Source organism: Lepeophtheirus salmonis, chromosome 2 (assembly GCF_016086655.4).
Source record: "Lepeophtheirus salmonis chromosome 2, UVic_Lsal_1.4, whole genome shotgun sequence".
NCBI classification, from domain to species: Eukaryota; Metazoa; Arthropoda; class Copepoda; order Siphonostomatoida; family Caligidae; genus Lepeophtheirus; species Lepeophtheirus salmonis.
In genome coordinates, this window is record NC_052132.2 from 30,027,141 (window position 1) to 30,046,961 (window position 19,821).

The window sequence follows — 19,821 nt, forward strand, 5'->3', positions numbered from 1 at the left end:
TTCAATCTCTCAGCCTTTATTAATTATTGGATTAATAAGTGTTCATATTTCAATGGACCACACAGTATATAAAATAGTTATTGAGGAATTTTATTTTTTCATATTTAAAATCATATTCCATATATATATATGTACATTTGAGCCCAAAAGTATTCTTACTCTCTCAATATTTGCCATATATACTTATATAGGAAATCATGAAAAATTGTCTTTAATTATTTTTTTGTAATGTTTTTGATACTTACTACTATTTATTGACTAAAAATATCAACATCTTATATAAAATATTTTTTATGCCTCAAAAACAATCTTCCTCGACGGGGTAGGAAGTCCAAGCTGATTTAATCACAAATGAAATATGCAGTCCGACAGGTTGCCAAGAATCCAACAACAACTGTCAAATCCATCAAGCAAGGGTTGAAAGCAATAGTAACTTTGGTTGAACGATAAACTGTGCAAAGGGTTCCGGGTTGTTTGCCAAGAAAGACTCCACTCCTCAAGAGTAGGTACATAAACACCAGGCTGAAGTATGCCAATCACCACAAGGATAATGAATTCAAGTTCTGGCGCAATGTGCTGTGGTCAAATGAGACAAAGGGGGTTGTTTCGCCGCAACCAGCATCGGCACATTTGTTGACAGAAGGGCCAAACATTCAAATTAAAAACACTATTTCAACAGCTAAACATGGTGGTGAAAGTATCATGATTTGGTCTTGTTTTGCTGCAATATAACTGGATAACTTCACAAAATTGATGGCACCATGAAAAAGGAAGACTACATCTAGATTCTTGAAATGCAACAATCATCAAAGATGATTAAGCTTGGAAGACCTTGGTGGTTTTAGCAAAACAATAACGGGGTCATAGACTGGGCAACCCAAAATCTTGACCTTAACCCTATGGATAATTTATAGACTACATTGAAAAAAGTCAGTGTGGACAAGACATTTAACAAATGTCGATGACATTTGGAGATGCTGCCAAGAAGAGTGGGTCAATATCGATTCCAGTGTTTGCATCTGTATGATAAGGACTTATCCCAAGTGTATTCAATATCTTAAGAAACCCAGAAGCCATGTCACAAAGTATTAAGACATTTTTTTATTTGGGTATGAGTACTTGGGTATGCAACACCAAAAATAATATTTTGTTTATTTTTTTCTTTCCAGCATTTGCATACAAAAAGTTATAACTTCGACAAGCATTTTAGCATCTCATAAATAAAAAATTGCAAAAAACAATCATTTTTTATTAGAATTGACTCGAATACATCTTTGCTTCAAAATAAACGTGTACATAAATAGAATTGGTTCATAAAAGCATATGAAATCCTGTTTAATATTCGATGACAAAAATAATTCATATACATAAAATAGTTATCAATAAACTTATATCTATACACCTAGATGTATATATATTTAGGCACAGTTTTTGAAATAAAGGATTGGAGAGACAAACCATAGATTAATTAACAACTGGATATACACTAGCCACGCAACCTCTCAGAGAGAGCCTTGAAAATATATTATAAATAATCCTTCCGTTAAAAAACAATCCATTCTATTTAAAAGGGGATGAATCATGAACATGGAGACAGGGACTTATCCTATAATCCATTAAAACTCCTACTTTGTCGTCTAAATAATCAATTATGGAATTGTGGATGGTTTGATGAAAGATCTTGTTGGAAAATTTCATGTTTTGTGGGTGAAACTTGAAAAAGTTGCAATTATCAAGTATGATTCAATTATCTCGAAGAAAGAGCTAATTTTTTATTAGAGATTTCTTTATATCCCTTTCCATCTAACTTCTAATCGCAGTTTGCATTTATTATTGAGCATGAAAGAAGGATCTGTTATTAAACTTCATCGCAGGAAAACATTTTTCTAGGGAATATCCATGACACTTTAATTAGATTTTCAGTTATTTCTTAGTTAATCGTATTTGTCTTGAATTAGATGAAGCTGTTATTATCTATAGATGGATTATCATTAACTAATCATGCAGTTCATGTCTCACCTCTTGTAAAATTGATTTAATATCCCTTTTATAAATTTTAAAATTGTTAAACTAGTATTTTTGATTTGATTTTAAGAATTATTTTACCTTAGTAGTTCATTTTAGAAAGAAATTATTATCAGGCATGCCTCGTTCTCCCCTGTACATATGTTTACATAAAAAAAACTGCAAGAATATGTACCTTACACTTTAGGAATGTTAAACTTATATTATGTATTATAAACCTACATGTGGATTATTCAACATGTTAAGTATGAATTAGTATTTCACAAATAGTTATTATCGCCATATCTCAAAATGTAGACAGGGCACATTTGTGAAATTGAGTTGATATTTCTTGCATTTCATACTGATTTTAAAAATTTCTTGTGATAGCAAGTTCAATTTTTACTTCCTGATCTTTATATAATAAATTATACTTAGATATGATTGCTATTAATCTTCTTCAATTGGAATAACTCATTGATCACTTTATGTAGAGTAATTCACCTATAAATTAACCTGTTAGAATAAACTTATAATTTCTTTTTCATTTCTATAAGTATGAATTTTATTTGAAAATAATATGATGGATTACTTATCATCGGCGCTGATGCATGATATTCTTACGCAAATATCTCATTCTGTAGCTTAATATATACTTCATTTTCTATCCAATTTACTCTTATTTTTGTAGGTAAACAATTTATATCGAATTTTTGTTTGTTCTCCGATATATTTGAAATGTCATGGTCTGTCAATTTTTTTTGCTTCTTTAATTCCATTCCATCACTTTTCTGTTTACACCTCAAATCAGCAATTTACGTTAATTTAGTACTTTTTTAATAGGGTCTTCTGTTTTTAATCCTAAAGAAAGTATTCCATTTACCTGAACAACCGTTCTTTTAACTCTCTATTTGTACACCTAGTTTCTGTTTCAAAATCTTCATTTTTCAAAATAATACAGCAATCAACTTTTTGAGGGATATCACCAGATTTACCATCTATATAAACAATAATAGTTGTTTATAAACACTCATCAGATATTACAAGAATGAATATATTGTGTTTTTTATCAGATATCTAATCAATTTGTATAGCTGATTTACATTTATCAAGAATTTTGATGTTGGACATTTTGGCAAAGAAGCTCTTATTTTATCATCTTTCAACCAGATTTTTTTGCCAGTGTGGCAACAACCGCGCAAGTTGAAGGTATATTTTACGTAGAGGAAGAACAATCACTTTCTATACCAATTATATATTTATTTATGACTAATTGACGATAAAATAATATATATTTTCGAATAAAACCAGTCTTGGTTATACTAGAGAGGTTTTGTAATTTTAAAAGTGAATAAGTTATACATATATTATGTAATCTAAATCTCATATCGACCATTCTCACTATTCCCTGTATGTACTTATATAGAAACCATTGCATGAAAGAATCTTTTTACTACAATTCTGTAATTACGTCAAACTTATATCATAATAAAATATTGCACATTAATAAAAAATTTGGCGAATGTTTTTCGCGCATTACTTTTATACATACTTCAATAGACATACAAATATTACATAAAATCAATATATATGTACATCTTTACAATTGCACATCAAAAATCAATAATTGTATTATTTCTTTCAGCTGGTGTCCCAAGAAGAATAGCAAACAATGATTGCCGGCTACAAATATATACATATTTCTATCTTTTTTAACTTTTAATTGCTTAATCAATGTTTGGAATAGTTTCAAATATACACAGTTATTGCTTACTTATTTGTAAATTATGCAAATCTTACAAAGACATAAAGGGCATTTGATTATAATTTGACAAAAAACAATAACTTATATTTGTTAAGCAACGGAGACGTGTGATAGTGGCAATAGTCTTTGGCTCAATTATTCGAAACTGGTCTGTCTTATAAACGTCAAAATATAGCACAAAGTACGAACATATTTATTTAAAGACTAACGGTAGTACTTGGTATAGCCGCAGTTTTTAGGTGTCGACGAACAGACAAACTTTGTTTTCAGAATTCCAGTGTCTCAAAAACTGCTCCCATAAACGAAGTTACCTCCTTCAAAGAACCTGTCCAGTAGAAAGTTAAGTCATTTGCAATATATTATTGAAATTTCACACCTTTTTTTTGTAGTATTTATCTTATAACCTACACTCAAAACTGTGACCCAATACAATATGAATTTGAATAAAACAACACAACTTTTTTAAATATCAATAGAATTGAATGAATTTTCGTGAATTACAGAGTACAGTATTGTGCAAAAGATGATATTTTTAATCATTGCCAGGGTTACCATATTGATTTTTTGTTTCTCTTTTTTAACATGTTCAAAGTATACACCATTTTCATCACTAATCATGAATAGACACTCAAGCATGACTTACTTTTGACATACATACTTAGATTCAAACATACCTTGCATTGATTATATAGATTGCAACAATCATTTGTCTTTTCAAAAATTGCATTTGAGTACGACTCGGTTGCATTATTGAGTTTGAGTAAGAAATTAGGGAAATTAGATTATATAATTATTTTGAATGACTAAAAAATACCTTTTAAGAAATTGAATTATTACTGTTCATGTATTGTAGCATATTAATTTTTAATAATAGGTATACCATAGATCAGAGAAGTTCAATTTTATAATCCTTTACAAGGCCCTTATTTAGCTAAGAAATAGACTTAGGATTTGTGAGCGATTGCTCCATCCCTCAAAAAATGATTTTTTTGCCCCCTTTTGTGTGTGAAAATTGTTCCTTTTTCTAAACTGTTGTAAAATAAATTTAGAAAAATTGGAATCTATATAATTAGATTACAATTCAGCTTTAGATCATTCTTTGATGATACTTCTTGAAGGAAAATCCAGACGCAAAAAACTCCCTTCATTTGGCTCTCTCTTTGGAATGATAAATGATGTAATCAGGGTTATTATTACATTATGGGATTTGTGAGAGGGCCAGGTTCTGACATTGGCCAATTAGACTAAGGTGAAATTTAGATCACTAATGACTATTGAATAATGAATAATCTCCCTCGAATCTTGCATCAAAAGAAAATTACTTTTACACCAAATTGCAAAATCCTGATCTTTTATTTCTCCGAAAAAGTTGGACGTATAATCAGTGGCGGTGAAGATGAGATGCTTCCATCATAATAAAACTCTTGAAGACCACGCCAATTTCAAATTGGATCCAACTACTAATATGGACGTCAAAATGCCTTTAGGTATGCTAAAAAACCACCAATACTAATGGCAGGAAAAAGTTGATGGAAGACAATCTTTACAAAACCTTGACTTGTCAATATAATATAGCAAGATTTAAAAATAATTTATGATAAATATATAAAAAAACCAATGAGCATTAACTTTCTTAACAAACCTGTATCTCTCTTTGAAATCAAATTTCTCTATTTTGCGTGCTCATTTCTCAAAAAAGAGCTGTTTGTTGCTCATTTTGGCCAAAAAAATCGTTCAAGAGTCCTAAATCTACTAAGAAGCATGCTCATTGTATATATAAAACAACGAAGAAGAATACACAATATAAAGAAAACTTCAGTACGTGCCCCAACTGACCCCTCTGTACAACATAAAGTTTTGATATCTCAAATTTTTGAAAATTAACTAAGTTTTGAATTTTAATAAAAACATGTCAACAGATATCAAAATAATCCATAGTTTAAATCATATTTTACAGAAGGAACAATGAAAAAATTGACTACCTTATTACACAAATATTGTTGAAAAATAATAATAACTGTTTTTCCAACCACAATCTGTATTATTTTACACATTTGTTATGTATATATTGTGACTGTATCTTTTTTGATGCTCAAGAAAAAGACATAACCATGTTATGACTGTCTCTATCCGGTCTCCCCAACCTATGTGAAGAATAATTAAATCTTTATTTTAAATTTCAATTTGTCCTATATAATATTATATTTTTTAATAGACATTTACTTGGATTCTTCAGTGATTATAGCTTCATATTTAGACAGTGCAACAAATAAATGCTACGATCAAAATGGTTGCATTGTGCAATATTTTTCATCTGTTATAGTTAGGAAAAATACATTTAGGCCTACAAATAATCAATTGTAGGAGTAGACACAAGACATGGATTGCAATTCTTTTGACCTCGAGGAAAACAAAAAGGAAACATTAATTTTGAATGCTTCAGTTCTCTGTTATAATAATCCTTAATAAAATTTATTACGTATAATAAAATATAAGCAAAGTATCATTTATCAATAATAAAATTTTGGCAATAAGTCCTGTATGAAAAAGAAGCATTCCAATGCATATATAGAACGTTTTCACATGACGTCAGCATTGTTGATGTAGGCCACTTATTTTTACAGGGGGGGGGAAGGGGTCCTAAACAACCAAGTTTATTTGTGTATTAACCTCTATTGCAATATTTCTGTAAATTATGGAACATAAAATACTTGAAAAATAATTCGTTAAAACATCGAACGTTATTACCATGGAAATAGTATATATTTTTTTATAATTATCCTAAATTTCTTATCCTAATCGAATTTTTAAAAAATTGAACAAATCTAGCAATTTATAATTACTTTTAGTGCATGTTATTATTATTTAATTCAAATAACACTTTTTATAATTCAAATCAAGTTGCATTCAATGCCCTTTTCATTTATACAGAGATTTAATTAAATTTCATGAGGATTTATTGGAAATTTATCAATATTATGTATTAAAAACGTCAACTTTGAGGGCCCTAGATGGCTTCCTTCAACTTGCAATTTATGACGTTTATGAAAAAGATCTGAATAAAAATTTACTATTTACTGATGTAACGTACATAAACAATTAATTACTTACTATAAAAATCTATCCACACGTAGCGTTCAACTTGTTGACTTTTTTGTAAATATATATAATAATATTCCTTTTACGTTCTTAAAAGGAAATGCTCATTGCAAAAAAACGGAAGCATCCTCAAATAGCTTAAATTGCACTAAGCTTTTAAATTAAACAAGCTTACTTCCATGATGGATATGAACAAGAAACCTCAAATGTCAGCTCGTGATATTTTATCATTTCCGAAAAATATATTTTATGTTTGTTTCACATTGCATTACATTTTATGGATCGTATATTATTTCACAACTTTAAAGATATTGCAAGTACATATCACAAAAGTGGCGTAAAGAGAAGTTGTGTAAATTTTTGGATATGTTACTTTGTATTTAATAAAAGTGCTTACAGTTCAAGTCAATACAAGATAATAGTAAGCTAACAATTCAAACCAGAAAAAAAATTTTATATATAAATTTTTGTAATTTAATGTTACTTTTCGCAAACACTCCCAATTAAACTTTTTGTTAAAATTTAACAAGCTATAGTAAACTAGAAAGCCATGCAATGTTGGTTTCGAGCTAACATATTGTAAAGTCTTTTTAAATCTATATACGAGCGTTATTTAGCCATTACTTAATTCTGATTTGTTCTATTGTTTGTAATAATTGTATTGGCGTATAATAGTTATGATATAATTATAAGTTTATTCCTTAGTATTTGAAAGGCAGCAAACAGAATGTAGTTTTTTGCTCAGTATTTTAATAGTCACTAGTATATATCAAAAAATGCAGCATATTTAAGCTAGCTATATCCTACTGCTGAGTAATGAAATTTTTGTAGGGACAATAAATGTATATTGCATATGTTTAAAATAAATAGTTACTTTTTGAAAGCCTTGTTTATATATACAAGAGACACCACTCACAAAATCATTTTTTTAATTCCCAACTTTATGAACATTATAAGGTATCTAGACTCAAAGATTACATAATGAAGTTATAATTTTTCTTTAAGTACAGTTTTCTACACTTTTTATTCAATGTGTCTGCCTCCATTCGTAGTGATGGATGTAATAAAGGGAATAACTTAAATACAGCTAGCCTTAATCAAGTCCAAGGACAAGTTGTTCCACTCCTCCGTGATCACGGCCTTCAGGGAATCGACATTGGGGTAGGAAGTCATGTTCATCTTGGCCTCCAAGATACACCAAACAGCGAAGTCCAGGGGCTTTACGTCGGGTGAGGACAAGGCCAGAAGTCTGCCGGCAAGAAGACAGCTTTGTTATCTCTGCAGAAATGGTACCTTCTTGGATTTGTGTACCAGGTTCCCGTCTTGGATAAACACATAGTTGTTCCTGGAGAACGTGTTCTTCAACCATGGTATGACTTGATACTTTAGGGCGTTGTAGTAGACGTCCGTGTTGACTTTTTTGCTGACTTTGAATAATTAGGGAAGCACTTTACTGTGGTTGGACACCACGACGCCGAGGACCCTGAACTAAGCTGGGTGTTTGGTCCTGAAGGTTCCTTTGACCTGAGTTCTTGATATAGCCAAGGAACGATCATTTCTCCAGTTCAGAACAGTGCCCACAATGAAAATCTTCTTGTCGGAGATACACTTATGCGTGAAGGAGATCTTACACCCTCTACCATTTTGCTTGTTACTTAAACATTTTTGATTGTGCAAAAACAAAATCAACATCTAATTGTAGTTTTTTGTCAGCTTTTTCGAATAGCGTCAAGTAAAAAATGGGGAGACTTTTTGAACTGAGGATAGACGGTTTCGAAAAGGATTATAATTTTTGAGTCCTCAGGTGTGAGTGTATACTACTAGTGTTTATTAAATAGTGTTGCACTTCACCAGATCAGTCGTGAATTATAGTGCGCCAAGAAGGGGATTAAGAAGTTGGATTTTCGTTCGTAACAAGTTATCAAAGCAGAACGGGGCATACTTGGGTTCAATTCAACGATTGTAACACTTCTTATAAGGCATTGAAATAAAATAAAAAATACAACCAAAAAAAAACAACTACCTAACAGTTTATTATTAGGGAAATATGAAAATTAAAGATTTCAATAGTGATGCCTAACCATACAGAAAGAAATATATATAGGTGACAAGAGCTCTAACTTGGCTTAGTTAAGCAAACAGCGAAGAAACATTTTGATCATAAAAATATGGATGCAGTTGTTGTAATATGTGTAATTGAAGATATGTTCTAATCCGAAGGAAAAAATTGAACTTTATTTGACTTAAGTACATCTTAAATTATTTGAACCATCATCTTAATTATATTCACAGGAAGATCTATTTAGCTTATTCCATTTAGAGCAGTTTCGGAGTTATTAATTCATTGACAAATAATCGGCAGATTAAAACCAAAGAAGATTCAATATAATTACAACGATTCGTTCATCAATTAAAAATTATAATTAACGTATTTTCTTTGGTTTATAGCTATTAGTTTCAATTTTCATTTGACATAATAATCATGGTTTTGATGTTATAAATAGTACATCCAAGTACAGCTACAAATTCTAAGGAACATGCCTCCATCTTATATAATTCAAGCAGAAGAGAAGAAATATTCAAAAAAGTAATTCATTTGTATGAAGTTTTAACAAGAAGTGACGGGATTAAAATAATTGCTTCTAGGCGACGCACTTCCCCATTTTTCTAAATTCCATACATATATTCTCTAAGGCATCTTGTGGAATTATTAAAGTCTTTTGATATGAATATTGAATATGTTTGTTCTCATAAACTTAGTAAGATCATTTATTACATCTGTTTGCTGCAATCAGATGAAAGAATCAATTTAAATGTGCCTCCAGACAATATTTAAAATGTTTAGTGGTTTAATTTTGGTGCATTGTTATATTTTTAATGTTGAATATTTAATTTTGGAAATTATCAGCCATGGTAGAAGAGGACTAATTCAAAATGTCACTGGGAACTGTATTCCACAAGATGAAACTATATTGTTAACTGTGACCAATGGTATTGATGATGAACGTCAAATTATTTAAATAAACAACCAAAACAAGTCTACAGAGGCATATTTTGAATTGAACTGCTGCAATGACGAAGCAAATAATAAAACATTTCATCTGTGTAGTGCTTCAATTTCTTACATTGCAGACTATTATGTGTATGTTTTGCAAAAAGTTATTAAATGTATAATTTGTCAAAGAGCATTATTTCATAATTAAGAAGATCCTTGTCCATCTTTAATTTCATTCAAAAGTTATTAAACTAATAATCCGAATAGAAGCTTATTATACAGTCTATTTGTCGACTTCTTTTTCTGTTTGTAAAAATATTTCGTCAGCAAAATGGCTCACATTGCAGCATTTACATTTTTGTTAATAGAAGTCCTTATTAATAGAAATATGTCAATCATCTTCGAAAGATTATCAAGACATGTTTAAGAAAAGTCAGAAAGAATTGATAATCACTACATCAACCTTATTCATTTGGTTTCAAAAAAATATATTTTTCTTCCCATGAAAAAGTATTGTCCGACATAATGGTTAACAATAAAATTAAAAGATATAAAAGTGTCATAACATATTAAGATATTTTTTTTAAATCAGAATATATTTGATTTAATAATATTATTTAGTCTTTCGTGGATGTTCGTCTTGAGGGGGAGGGGGGAGAGGGGGATGTAGATGGGAAGGTGATTCTGTTCTTTGTCAATATTTTCGAAATAAAAGTGAAAAATATTATAGACAAATCTGGTTCTCCAAAGCTTCCCATAGTGTCCAAAACGTTATATAGGTCTTACACATAGTATGATCGAACTGATTAAGATTTTTTTAGAATTTGTGGAAAATGAATTATCTTGTACTTTAAACTACTTAAATTTGAATTTCATCCCTTCCCATAGGAGTATGAACCGACAGAACAACGTTTTTATTCTCAGGATCCATTATACGGGATTTCGATTTCGAACAGAGAAGGCGAGGAAAATGAATTTGTGAACCAATTGATATTGATAAGTAACTATTTTGCCATCTCTTAAGAGATTATTTTGAAATTTGATAAGAACTTTTCGTCCAATGTGGACTAAAACAAGTCATTCCTTAAATCAATATTTGTTTCCCAAGTGACGGTAAAATAATTTGACTTCTATGACTCTAAAAACTCAGAATAAGTTCTTTCACATTTTGTATCTTTATTTTCTTTTAAATCTCCGAGTTGGAATAAGATATTAAATATATCCCTATATCATACGACAAAAGTGAATAGCTGAAGGCAATGAAACACCCTTTAGTCATGTCTTGTCATCTCTAGGTATATATTTTCTCTATCTGTGTAACCTTTAAATCTTTTTCTATGGGACTCAGACCTGTCATTGTATGTTTCTATACCAAGGAAAAACTTGCGATAGGTTACCATTCCCAAAATACACACAAAAAAAATCGAGATACTAACGTAAATATATATGTATATGTTGGATTTTCCAAACACTTGTAAAACTTTATAACAAATAAGAGTGTCTATACTAATAAAATTTAGAATATTAAATAACATAGTAATAGTCTTATTTAAGGGCCTATCTATTAATTTTGTTGTTATTCTATTTATAATATTTTGAACAAAGTATTGTGAGAATATGATCCTGAAATTATACTCAATGCACAACTTCGATCATTTTGATTATTTTTATAGCGGTAAACTATAGTCTTAAACAAAGGTCAGATAAGTTTTTATAATGCAAATCCAAGTACTTCAATATTTTTATCGAGTCCAGTTCCGTAGTAATGAATTTCATATAAATCGAGTTGCGAGTCTTTACTTTGCAAGTTAAGTATATAGTCTTTGATTTTGTGATCAAATCGAGTGGCAATTTTTTTTTAAATGTGGACAATAGGAAGATAAAGGGTGTTATCATCAAATAAAAGTTGGCCGATAGATGCACATAAACGGTGTAGGCGATGTACTTATTCGGTGGAAACTTTAGGTAATTTATATTCCAATATTTTTGATCAAAGCGTTTTTTTAAACGACATGAACATAAAGTTACGTACAAAAACGGAATTCACATATACCTTGGCGCTTGAAGAGGATAAGAATATTCGAAAATATAATTTAGTAGAATAAAAAATTTCATTTATTCATAGAACATATAAAAAGAGAAGTAGTCGGGTCTATATGGTAATTAAAATAATAGGTTATGTCCATTGATATGTCACGAAGGTATTACATACCAATATTCTGCATAATCAATTTAGTAGACTTAAAGACGTTTTCAAATTTCAGAAGTTTTTGTAAGAGATGGGAAAAAACTATTTATAATAGAAAAAATATTAACTCATGACAAATTATAAGCAATACTAGAGTTGTATTTTTTCTTAATATGGGGACTTATAATTCGATCTGTCCCTGTTATTGGTTCTTAAAAAACGCTCCAAATTTTAAAACATCATTTCCAAATGATATTTTTTCATTCATATATATATTTGGGTATAGAAAAAGTAAAGAGACTTTCTAAAAATACAGTTTTGAATAGGTATTTTGAATAAAGTTCCGATTATTTTTGAATAACTTATTTTCTAAGCCTTTGAATGATGTTTATGGTGTAAATAAAAATTATGTATATGTATCGATGGAGGCAAGAAAAGCCATCAAAAGTAATTTAGTCTGCACCGGGAGAACCACCTCGGACATCAAGAAGAACTTAAATGTCAGCAAAGCCACAGTCTGTTTGGTGAGAAATCGTTTGCCTGATATGGACAACCTTAAGGACAAACACAAGAGTGGAAGACCCATGGATACCTTTAAGGTCAACCCAATGATTAGGATGTCAGAGTAGGCCAAGAAGAATAAGGTGCATTGATCTACTTTGGGCAGGCCATGTGAAAGGCTGGAGGAAGGTCGCTTAGAAGAGTTGAGAGGCCCCTCCTGTCCCAATGTCAAAGAGAACTACGTCTTCAGTGATGTGAACAACTCTTCAATGATCTTAAGCACAGAAGTAACCAGGTAATTTTTTTCCCCCAATGAAAGGACCTTTACTGTTGAGCCTCAACACAACAAGAAAAATTATCGAGTCGTACGCATTGGTAAGGCTGACAACATCATCAGGGCAGTCACCAAGACCAAATATTTGGCCTCTGTGATGATGTTCGAGCCTGTGGAATCAACTGGAGAGAAAACACCTCCAGTTTGGTTTCCTTATGTATACTAGTTACCCACAGAAAACTTACTTGCTGGAAAATGTGGTCCCATAGATCACCAAGACCATGAAGGCCACGTACGTATTTCAGCAAGACGGGCTCTGGCCCATACTGCTAATATTGTACAAGAGTTGATGGTTAGCAGCATGAGCTTCTGGTCCAAGAACCTTTGGCCCCCCTCAGATCTGAATCCACTGAATTACACCGTTTGCTGGTAAAATTGAGAAAAAGGACTGCAAAGTTTGCCAGCCGAATATTGATGCCCTGAAGACTTCCGCTAACCAGCAGTGATGGATTATAAAAAAACTTCATTGCCAATGTGTGCAAGGGGTTCCGGAGATAGTTGGAGGCTGTCATTAGTACTGATGGTGGCCAGATTCATAGTCAATGTACATTGTTATATTTAAAAATATCATCAAATAATATATTCCTTATACAACATCATCCTAATCAAATATGAGTATTTTAATGACTACCTAGAGGCTCAGTACTTATTCTACAACCAGTATAGTAAAACATCTCACTTTATCAATTGAATTGGTGTAGTTAAACTTTAATTATATTTTATGGTTTCCACAGGAATAGTTTGTTAGGACTCTTAATTAATCCGGAATTAAAGTGTTTGTTATTCTTATAAAAAATGGAGAAGATTGTTAAAGGATTACGTCCTTGAAGGATATCTATAATGACGTCGTTTAGTGAAAAAAAAAATTCAATACGATGTCTTTTACGTAGAATTTGAACACTTCTTTAAGATTTATGACGAAACATGACGAGACTTAAAATTTTGGGACGGCTGCAACCTCAAGCAAAACAAATTTTTTAATCTTATAGTTATAATAGTTCAGAGATTGGACGATCTATTTACCTATAGATGAACATCACAACGTTACCTCGCAAACCAAAAAATATCAAATGTATTTTGTTGTCAGCTGTCGATTCCATTGATACGTCATGGCTATTTCATTATGTCTTTTTTTCCATTAATAAACGAAGTAATAAGCAATACTATATTTTTACTTTATTTCCAAAAGGACAGGAATACAATTTCTTGTTGATCCCTCCTCGTATATATATATTTATATATTCTATGAATAAATATTTAGCCTCATATAGAAATACAAATGTATATCTACGCTTTTGTATTTAAATATTACTATGTAATATTATAATACAGTATGAAATCAAATGTTATGAAATATATATTTAATTCGTTTTAAAATTTGTGGAAAAATAATATAACAATGATAATCTACCTAGGAGGACTTAAGAGATAAATAATAGTTTGTTTAATTGACATATTTGTCTAACTAACAGATGATTTCATCCTTTCTTCTTGTTTTTTTTTTTTTTTTTGGAGGAAGATTGCGTGATACAATAAAAGTAACGACCTGACAAATGCATGCTCAATAGAACAGTTAGTTTTTCCTGTACCACAATTTTTTTTATTCACCCAACAAGTTACATAATTTTTTGAATTTCAAAGAAAGTTTACTTTTACTCAAAAATATGTTTTTCTTTTAGGCTTCAAAGTAACAAATAAAAGAACCACCGTATGTGTATCTTGAAGCTATTTTCTTTGTTAGTAATTACATGTTGTCGGTAGTTGGCTTTTCTCTTAAGGATATAACAAAAACCTTTCAAGTAACCTTCTTTCAAAATTAGATTTTTAGTTTCAATACATAAACACGACAAATATATATATATTTTTTTTTTCAAACACAATTATAAAAACTGGATTCTGAAAGTTTGATAGATTCGAATTTGTTTTAATTAATAAAATCACCTACAGCCTTAATTACAGTCTCTATTTGAGGTTGAAAGCGTGAGCAGGCCTTCACCACTTGGCTCCGTAGCAAACCCAGGAATTTTATCTTGATGGAGCTGTGACAGGGAGTTGAGCCATTTTGCCACATATAAAAACATCCTAATCTTTCAAATGAACGTCTCACTGAGTCACTGAGTTCAAACAATTGTTACGTTGTTGCTCCTGGTGTGGATTCCAAGGAGGGCTCCGCGCCTTTTCCGAGTATTTTGGATAACTAATTCGTCAATTAATGTTTTCAACTGGTGCAAGTGTTAATAAGCTATCTAACAAAAAAAAAATCATCTGCATAGGTAAATGTGTTTTCCAAATGAGAGTAAGTCAAAATGGTGGCAAACATAACATGTGCACTCAGTATAATTCAATTCTATAATTTTATGCATTATTTATTTTAGTTGCATTTTTAAATATGTTTCTTCCTATGTTAGATCCATAAAAAGAAAAGATAAAGGACATACTAATTACACATGTTGGTTAATACATTCAAGGTTTATCGTTTCATTAAAGTTTACTCACAGTAAAATAGAATAGTATCAGATATCTATTTTCCTATATTCTTTTTTTTTAAATTCATCTAAATTTAGCCAGAAAACTAGATTTACAAGAGTAAAAAAAAAAGAACTGTTGCTTATAATTTAGAGCTGAATGTCCGAACTTTGTTAATGACCTCGAAATGGGTCTTAAAGGTGATGTGTATCCTTCTCCCAAGAGTTTTCTCCATCTTTTTTCACACTACATTGACGTAGACACTCTGAGTATTGGTAATGGGGTGGTGCATGTGGTTGGACTAACTCTCACAATACGCTAAGGAATAGTGGGTTGGCACTAGAGAAAAATGGTGTTCACATTGTCTTGTCTCAAAAGGACATATAGTTACCTAGAAAGCACTAGGTTACATTATCACATCGAGCAAGGGTAACATTAAAATCAGGAAAGTTGTACACACCATCTTGTCCACGCTAACCTGTTCGGCTCTGTCGGTTTTAGAGTTGCCCGAACGGAAGAGTTTGCCTCGTTTTATTGGATTGTCCCTTTCCATCTTTTCCATGAGCGTATTAGATCTCTTTTATATTAAAATAAAACGGGGTTTGTCAACTTTCAATCACTGTATCTTAGTAGTTACTTTGCAGTTTACAATAGATAATTAAAAAAATAATTGAAATTTGCAAAATTTCAAAATAGAGAGTCTTTAAACCCACAGAATTAGAAAACTTTTATTTCATATTTGTTCAAAGATTAGCAAAAAGAAAAATTGATCATACTATTAACATTATAATTAAAATAAATAACTATATTTATTGTTCCAATTTAAAATGAATTTGTTGCATTTTTTTTACTATAAGTATTTGAATTACAAAAGTACATTGGATTGATTTAAGCAAAGTACACAAAAATTAAGAAAAAAAAGGATGTCTAACTTATTATTATTATAGTTTTTGTATTTTGCATCAAATAGGTATAATTACATCCCAATTTTTAAAGGATATATTTTGGACAATTATAGATATTGAGTTACAATTGCGGGAATGAGTTGAAATATCCAAGAATATTTTATTTAAAATACAACCTTAATTTGAGTTATGGTACTTAATTTGGTACTGATATTGTCTTTCATAAACATCAATCAATTTTTAATTATTTGATTGCGATAATGTATGTTTGCAAATTGCAATTTGGGATTAATCAGAATATTTTTTTAAGAATACAATTATAGCACAATTTTTACAATAATAACTTTAGCTTTCGTTTGTGTTAATAAGCTAAATTTGTAGACAAAACTTAATTAAAAAAAACCTAAGAGTTTTTGTCAAGTGGATTTTACTTTATTCATCTCGGCTTTGAGTCAAAGTTTCCCATCATACATGGAAACAAGATTTTTGGAGGGCTAGACATTAATATAATTTTATAGCCGTGAGGAATTCACGCAGTAGACTTTTTTCAAGGTTTCTTTAGAATTATTCAATCCAACGTGTCATCTGCATTTTTTTTTTACTACAACTTATAATTTGACAAAAACACATAATATTTCATGATTTTTTGCCTAGAAACACTTATCAAATGTATTTTAATTGAGGATTGATATCGAAGTAATTCTTTGTTATAAATAGAGTGAAATTCGTCCTTATTTCCTTCTTCCCATAGTTGATCGCAGCTGATTTAATAAAACATCATGACAGCTAAGCTTCTCTCCTCCCAAATATTACTCAAATTGTAAGGACAATATCTTGATTTTTGCTTTCTGTGACGTTCGTGGATGTCAGTAAATCTAGTGTTTATAAGCATTTATGTTAATTCTTGCCGTTTATATAAAATAACATGTTGAAAGAAAATCTTAATCATATAAATTCTCTGACAGGGAAAATTATAAATCTTTGTCGCATGAGATCATAGGTTGAGCTACATATCATTTATTTTGTAATTTTCTTTGTTTTTTACAACATAAACAAATTTTTTCTGCCCCAAACACCAATATGGCTATGGAGCTTCTCTAAGTTCAGTATACATATGTATAACTTTATATTTCTCTCCTATTGTTTCAATAAAAAAATGGTTTTACAAAAATATTGCTCTTATCGACTAGAGGAGAGAAATTTCTTAGCCTAAGCTCCGTAAGACTATGAACTGGATAAAAAATACTTTATATTGTGGAACCATTTGTCTTCTCTTCTTTGGCATTCACTAATTATTTAGGGAAATATGATTTTACTTCTCGCTTTTTAAGGGCCAAAACCCTCATTTTTCAAGATGGAAACTCTAGTCCAAGTAGAGTCACAAACTGCTTGGCAAATTTCCCAACTCTGTAGGCTGACAATAATTAATTGGTTAATGATATTCAAATAGGTGTATGTGCTATTGCATCGTCTTTTGAGCAAATATACCTTTTTATTTTCTGTAATTTAAAAACTTTTTTTGTAAGTTTTCAAAGTACTTAGTTAATTCATTTCTTTTATCAATGAGATAAATTTTTTTATTGAATCTGAGTGCTATCGAAGTACTACCAATTAAGAAATAACAAATAGAGATTTTTTTTTATTGCAAACAACTTGGTAACTTAATAGGGAAAAGTGAGGTCGGTGGGTGCACTTCTAGTTTGTAAAAGTGATATTGAGACTTCCTTAGTTGGTTAGAAAAGTTACAAAGAATATGCCACTTTTGTTATGTATTTCATCAAATAAGTAGAGGTACTGAAGTTGTAATATCAACTATAACTTTAGCAATTTTTTGAGCCAACTTGTCTCATCCATGGGCCAAGTTAGCACAAAATTGAAAATCAATAAATGAAAATATATATTAGTTTATTTCTGTGTAAAAGGAGAAAAAATATTTTTTAATAGAGAACTAAACTTTTTTTTGCTTATTTAAGTGGCATTTGCATAAAAATAAAGGTTAAATTTTTGAAGGATACTAACGTAACACAATTTTGGGGTTTCGTCTACTGGGATACATGTTTTCATTTAGTGAGTCATTATTTCTTTTGACTCAGATTTGTAAGTATTATATCAATATTTAAGGCGTAGAATTTATTTATGAGGCAAAAAATTTGTTTGATTTTGTAAAAAATACAAACCAAAGCAATTACTTCGATTTATTTATGTTATATATAATATATGAACAAAATAAAGAATGATAAAAAAATAACCCAAATTTCATAATATCAAAATATTTAATATTGTGATTGAATCTATGCGTACTGCACCGAGGGTAAAAGCATACCAAACGGAACTGTAAAACCTGCACCGTACCAGTCCTAATAAATAGTGATCGATTTGCGGACAGATATTGATAGTATTACATACAATATATAACAACTACTCAGAGCAAATAAATATTGCTAAAATAACCATTATATGTTGGAACGGCTGAACACGGTTAGCAAAATACTTGTAGTATGTTTTAAGAAGAATTAACAGAGGGCTATGTCTCATTGAACTGCCACGCTAGACTACATTCTGTCCTATAAAAAAAGGGACCCGTGAAATGCTCTGCGCAGAAATAAACATTTGAAAAACTACTGAAAATGTTGATTTTAATCAAATGTGCACAAAATGAATTGGGCTTTAAAAAAAACAAGTATCTTAGCAATAGAATACTAATACACAAGCCCTCATGAAATCTCCACAGGAATTGTGAAAACTATTGTTTTCAAGAGAGATAGCTTTGATCAATGCATCAAATATATTTTTCGTAATATATCAATCACGATCCATCTTAATACTCTATGTATATTATACATACAATAATTGGCTAGTTATTGTTTATCATTCCGCATATGATTTCCCAGTATTGGTGATAGGTAAAGAACAAAACAAGAAAAACCTTTTACATGTTTATGCTTTTAAAAGATCAGACACATAAATAAAATAAAATACATTGTGGAAATCCATTTATTAATCTGGGTATTTTTGTAAGGGATTTATTTTTTTGTTCAACTTTTTTTTTTTTGATATTGATAAATAATATCAAATAGTGTATCCCAAATCTATGGCCATGGAATTATTAAGTAATAAAGAACAACAAAATTAGGATACTATGAGTAAATGCTTACCGAAAATTCTTTTCAATTCACTTGAAAATAGTGCATGACTTATTATTGTTTTAGAAAAAGGAAGAATTCATGAGATGTTGTTGTGAGTTGTACAGAAGGATGTTGAGCATCTACTCTTCTCCACGATGGTTCTTACCATATTAAAACTACAACTAATATTATAATGAAGGAAGGGGGATTTTTTGCGCCATAGATTAACTACTCCATTCTTCGAGATTCTCCTTTCTACTTCTTTTTTATTTCCCCCTGCTTTTTCTTCTCCTTTCTCAATTTTCCCTCCCCTTTACAAAAAAAAAAAATCATCGTTCTTCTTATTTTATCATCGTCAATTTCATCAAGAGCAAGAACAAGACGATCCTATAATGGGATTTGATTTGATTCATATAGAAAAATCTACTCAAATCAATTA

At 30.2% G+C, this 19,821-nt stretch overlaps 1 protein-coding gene across 1 annotated transcript in view; it reads right to left on the bottom strand.

Annotated features, from left to right (window-relative positions):
• Positions 1-19,566, bottom strand: part of LOC121113691 (trace amine-associated receptor 8b) — an 89,916-nt gene extending 70,350 nt beyond the window's left edge. The window contains exon 1 of the mRNA XM_040707535.2: positions 19,413-19,566. The gene's annotated coding sequence lies outside the window, so the exon portion shown is untranslated. The remainder of the gene's footprint in view (positions 1-19,412) is intronic.
• Between the last annotated feature and the right edge of the window lie 255 nt (positions 19,567-19,821).